Below are 5,629 nucleotides of genomic sequence, written 5' to 3'. Positions count from 1 at the left end.
GCTCATATTTAACCAATTCCAAAGACTATATCTATAATCCCAGTTCAAGATAAAACCTCACTCTTTTTTTTTTTTTTTTTTTTTCTTTTTGCGGTATGCGGGCCTCTCACTGTTGTGGCCTCTCCCGTTGCGGAGCACAGGCTCCGGATGCGCAGGCCCAGCGGCCATGGCTCACGGGCCCAGCCGCTCCGCGGCATATGGGATCCTCCCAGACCGGGGCACGAACCCGTATCCCCTGCATCGGCAGGCGGACTCTTAACCACTGCGCCACCAGGGAGGCCCTAAAACCTCACTCTTTACCCACACTTGTGAAATCTAAGGTTATACCAATCTTTCTTTAACCACAACCTAGATTAATGTCCGATAGTGCAATTCTTTCCAGCAATCTTTATTTTGAAGAGTTTCCCCTAAATCTCTTATAAAACTCAGCTGGATCAGTGGACATTCATAAAGGATAACCCCAAAAGTGTAATTATATAATTTTAGGATTATTCAAGCTTTATTTTCGTGTTAAGATAGAAATATAAAAGCTACATGATTTGATTATTAAATTGACTTTACAAAACCAGAGATTCATCTTATTTCCTTTAACCACCAAGTTCCATAAAGTTTTTGAAGATTATAAAAATGCATACAATTAAAATACTGAGATAAATAAATGATGTAGGCAAGATGAAGGGGAAAAGATGAAGAAGACAATTAGAAAGAGCTGCTGTGATGAAAGACTAAAATTGGGACACAGCCAAACATACCATATGATCCTGAAATACACCTGCAAATTTGATTTGAAAATTCCTTAAAGACCAAAGTGGGGTGGGAAATATAGTTGTTTACAAGATTTAGAGTCTCTAAAAGATGAAACACTAAGTAATATTCAGAAGAAGCACAGCGTTTCCAGATCCTGAAATTTCTCTTCTGCCATCTAATAAAGAAGACTGTTCTTCTCAGCAATTGACACAAGGTTAAATATGAATTTCATGAAGCTGATTCTTCTAATGTCCTCTAATGTTGAGCTAAAACAATGATGCTTAAATTTGAGTTTCCCTGGTAGACAATGGACAGAGTTCTATAAAGATTATTCCACAAATAGCATTTCTACTGGCCTGGCATCTGATAAGGTTGAGATAGCAGGAGTTCAATGCTGTAGTCTCTGGCAAGGATTTTTAATGCTGGTGCTCTATGTCCTGATTAAGAGCAATTCCATTTGCTTTGATATAGGTTTAAGATTTATTATTTTAACGAAAGGGCCGTGATCCTAACCAAGATGCTTTTCTAAATAGTTGTCTATCCCACCTTTGGGTGGAACCAGGTCACGAGGAATGAAGCAGTAGAAAGGGTTATAGAAATGTATCATGAGGCCACCCGGATGGCGTGCCGGCAGCCGGACATGGCTTTCTCGACCAGATCGGTGGGTCGCCTGTTGCGCCCAGTCAGTAGGTCAGCGGCGCTATTGGATGGCAGGTGGCTCCAGCCCCGCGCCTGGCTGGGTCTCCCCGACTCCTGGGGGACTCCCGGCGGTGCAGCAGACCCGGGGCAAGGCGCGCGGGAAAGAGTATCAACGGGGCAACATCAAGCGCAAGAACAACCATGCAAGATCCTGCGCTTGAAAACGCCAAACGGCGTCCAGGTCATTCTTCGCAGCAAGCACAAGGGTCGAAAATCGCTGAGCCACTGCGGAGCGCGACGCTGCCGGCTGGACCCCCTATTAAAGCATTTTCCTCGCTGACGACTGGGACTCGGACGGACATGAATCCTCAAATTTCGGGGTTGACCCAGGGGAAGAATTGTGGGATTGGACTGAAAGAGAGGGTTGGAGATCAGACCTTGCCAAGTGCCTTTTTACCCTTTTGAATTAGGAAGAATTTCAAACATATGCAACAGTCCACAGAATGGTACAGTGAACGCCCTTGTAACCCAGTACACAGCTCTACCCACAACCCATCCTGCCCTCTCCTGAGGTGCAAATCTTGGGCAACAGGTTATTTCTTCTGTAAATATTTCAGAACTCACCTCTCTAAGATAAGGACCCTTTAATACATAGTCACAAACTTTTCACAGCTAAAAAAAAAAAAAAAAAAGGTCAGCAATTCCTTCATGTCGTTAAAAGTCTAATAAATGTTCAGATTCTCACTTGTCTTATAAAATGTCAATTCTCACAATTCTAGGAAGGCTTATGGAGAGGTGGGAAGGCTTTGAATCCTCCACCTGCCCTTTGAGGATGGGCTGTGTGACCTTGAGCAAAATCTTAGCTCTCTGAGGTCCATTTGGTTCCTATAAAATGGGACTTCCCTGGCGGTCCAGTGGTTAAGACTCCAGGCTTCCACTGCGGGGGGCGCGGGTTCCATCCCCTGGGGAACTAGGGTCCTGCATGCTGTGCCGCCAAAAAAGTAAATAAATAAATAGATAAAATGAAGTGGATCCATCCTTAAAAAAGAAATGTATTATGAGAACCGGGCTGAGAACCTGTCTCAACATCACTGGTATGAGACTTTCAGTGAGTTAATATACTTCTGTGGACATCGGTTTCCTTCCTAAAAATTGGAGCTAGTGGCAATTGCTTCTTTCACATGGTTGTCATGAAAAGTAAGGAGATATGGCAGAGATGGCAACATACTATTGCAGCATTCTTTTTCAGAAAAAAATTAAAAAATATTTACTGGAGTATAGTTGATTTACAATATTGTGTTAGTTTCATGTGTATAGCAAAATGATTCAGTTATACATGTACATATATTCATTCTTTTTTAGATTCTTTTCTCATATAGCTTATCATAGAATGTTGAGTAGAGTTCCCTGTTCTATACTGTAGGTCCTTGTTGGTTATCTATCTTATATATAGTAGTATGTGTGTGTTCATCCCAGAAAATATTTTTTAAATTATAAGTTTTCTTCACCATTCATATTTTATCAGTTGGCCTATGGTGTTATTGCATATGTTATAGCAAATCAAAATTAGATGTATGTTTGGATGAGTAAGTAACCATTTATGTACACAAGGCTATACAAAATGAAAAGCAGAGTAATTATCCAGTGGACTTGATCAGTGGAAGCAGATGTGCCAACTCTTCTGCATGTGTGTGTGTGTGTGTGTGTGTGTGTGTGTCAGAGAAAGGAGAGAGAGAAAGAGACAGAGAATAATGCAGATGCAAGTGTCTTAATACTCTTAGATTAAAAACCAGAGGTGGGAGAAATGTCCATACGTGTTTGGGTGACTGTGGTGCCTAGCTGCTGGTGAGTCACTCTCTGGGTGAAGCCTGGCCATACTGCTTGCTCTTGGAGAAATCCCATATAATTGTATGCCTGCACATTAAACATGACATTGAAACACTAGATTAGAAGTGACTGAGGCAGGTGCTTGGGCAGATGGTTCTAGTCTGGTTATGTATTGCTGTTTAATAAGCAGAGATAGTTAAGGGTTATGCCCAGAACTGGCACAGTATAACCCCCATAGTATTCTACTGGTAAAGGTGTCACCAGAAGGAATTCAGGAAGAGTAGCATAGACACTATGAAGAAGCTGAGCATAAGAGAATTTGACTTGAATATTGGTTTCAACATTAAAGGTGAAGGTTAAAAGGCAGTGTTGATTTTGAAATCAGAAATTTTGTACTTCCAACAGTCAGCCATCCTGTTGATGAGCTTGTACCACGGGGTGAGTGACTAGAAAGAGCTGTCACATGTTGGCCGATGGCCACCTCTGTCTGAGCCTATGTGATGGGAACAGTTGTCACCCTCCCTCTGTGCTTAGTCTGACCTCTAACAAGTGAGCCCTGTGTCAGCAGGAGGCAGTAAGTAGCCTGATTGGAGGCACTAGTCTGTGATAAGGACAGAAGGAAATAGTAAAATAGCTACACCAGGATAACCCTGTATTTGTTTTCCATTGCTGCCATAACAAATTATCATAAAGTTAGAGGCTTAGAACAGCACACATTTATTATCCTACAATTCTGTTGGTCAGAAATTAAACACAGGTCTCACTGAGTGAAAATCAAGGTGTTGGCACGGCTGTATTCCGTTCTGGAGAAGAAGCTGTTTCCTTGCCTTTTCCAGCCTCAGAAAATGCCTGTGCATTTTGGTTCATGGCCTTCTTCTATCTTCAAAGCCAGAGACATTTTATCCCTTTGATCCTTCTTCCTTTGTTATATCTCCCTTTGACTCTGACCTTGACTGAGAAAGGCTCTCTGCTTTAAAGAACTCATAGGATTAGGTTGGCTCCAGGATAATCTACCTGTCTCAAGGTCCTTAACCTTAATCACATTTGCTAAGCTCCTATTCCCTGTAAGGTAACTTACTTATGGATTCCAGGGATTAGTATTTATGCATCTTTGAAGACTATTTTGCTGACCGCAAACCATTACAGATGAGGAAACTTTACCATAGGCTCCTTCTGTCCCTCCATGCCATCCTCCATCCTTGCCTGTTTCATGGATTTCAGGGGTACTAAGTTCCTCATCAGTGACCACAGAAGTAACAAATTTCTTGTATGGCTACCATGGTGGCCAGCGATTGCCAACACTGGCTTCAAGGAAAGTGTGACAGATAATTCATAGAGTCCCTGGTAGGCTAAAAGGCTGATGAGAACTGATTCTCAGGCACTTGTTCCTAACTAGCACTCTAGCTAGTTGGGAACTATTTGAAGAAGAGAATCTGGGGAAAGACTGGACTTTCTTGCATGAGCATTTGGAGGGTCAGAAACAACAACATTTGGGAGATTAAATGTAAACTAATTTCTTCTCAAAAGTTGGTGAAGGCTGGGACATAACAGAGTTGAGTGAATAAATATATTCTTCACTGCCACTACTTTTATAAAATACTCAAAAGCCTGACTTAGTATTTACAAGAATAAGTACTGGAGTTACACAAATGCAGGAACACACACAGAGGGATAGAGAAAGCCATTTTAAAAATGAAGCTTCTATAGATATACAAGATTTAGCTTCTTTCTTCATTCCCCAGGCGGAAGCTGGCAAGAGTCTATTAATAGCCTCCCCTAGCATATAAAACTGCAGATGTTCCCTTACTGCTGAATTTTTTTCTACATCCAAACATATCAGTTATCTATGTTTTCATTTCAGGAGTCTAGATCCAGAAGGAGCATTAGCTATAGTGCAGTTATAGTGTTTCTTCTCAGTGTCAGCAAGGTTGTAGTAATTTTTGCATAAAATATCTGTTAAAATTCAATGAGCATTTTCCTTGTGGAGTTTACTAAAACTCAATATCTGTCTTGAACCAAGGAGGCCAGTATTGTACAGCCTTACATCTTCCACCTATGAAATCCTAAAATTAGGATAATGGAAATAGTAACAGCAGCCCTCATCAAAATGCAAGAAGGAGGAGGGTGAAGGGTAGAAATGAAAAGAGAATGATGTGCGTGTTTTTCACATTTAGGGAGAAAGCACTGATTAACAGCAGGTTCTCAGCTCTCTACGTGAGTTCATTTTCTAATGTTTCCGGGAGCCCTATTTTGAGCACCAAGTGAAATACAACAATCTGAAAAAAGACTTTCATTTCTTGATATGCAAGAAAAGCATCCTGTAAGTATAGAATGATCTTTTCTTTTCTTTTCTTTTTTTTAAATTCTGGCAGGATTGTTGCTCAATTGATATACTACTCTCCTTGGGTATAAACAT

At 41.1% G+C, this 5,629-nt stretch overlaps 1 pseudogene; it reads left to right on the top strand.

The window, feature by feature from the left end:
• The first annotated feature begins 1,387 nt into the window (after nucleotides 1–1,387).
• LOC132500590 (large ribosomal subunit protein bL34m-like) lies at nucleotides 1,388–1,726 on the top strand (annotated as a pseudogene).
• The last annotated feature ends 3,903 nt before the right edge of the window (nucleotides 1,727–5,629 follow it).

This window comes from Mesoplodon densirostris, chromosome 13 (genome assembly GCF_025265405.1).
Source record: "Mesoplodon densirostris isolate mMesDen1 chromosome 13, mMesDen1 primary haplotype, whole genome shotgun sequence".
NCBI classification, from domain to species: domain Eukaryota; kingdom Metazoa; phylum Chordata; class Mammalia; order Artiodactyla; family Ziphiidae; genus Mesoplodon; species Mesoplodon densirostris.
This window is presented reverse-complemented; position numbering and strand designations above follow the sequence as displayed.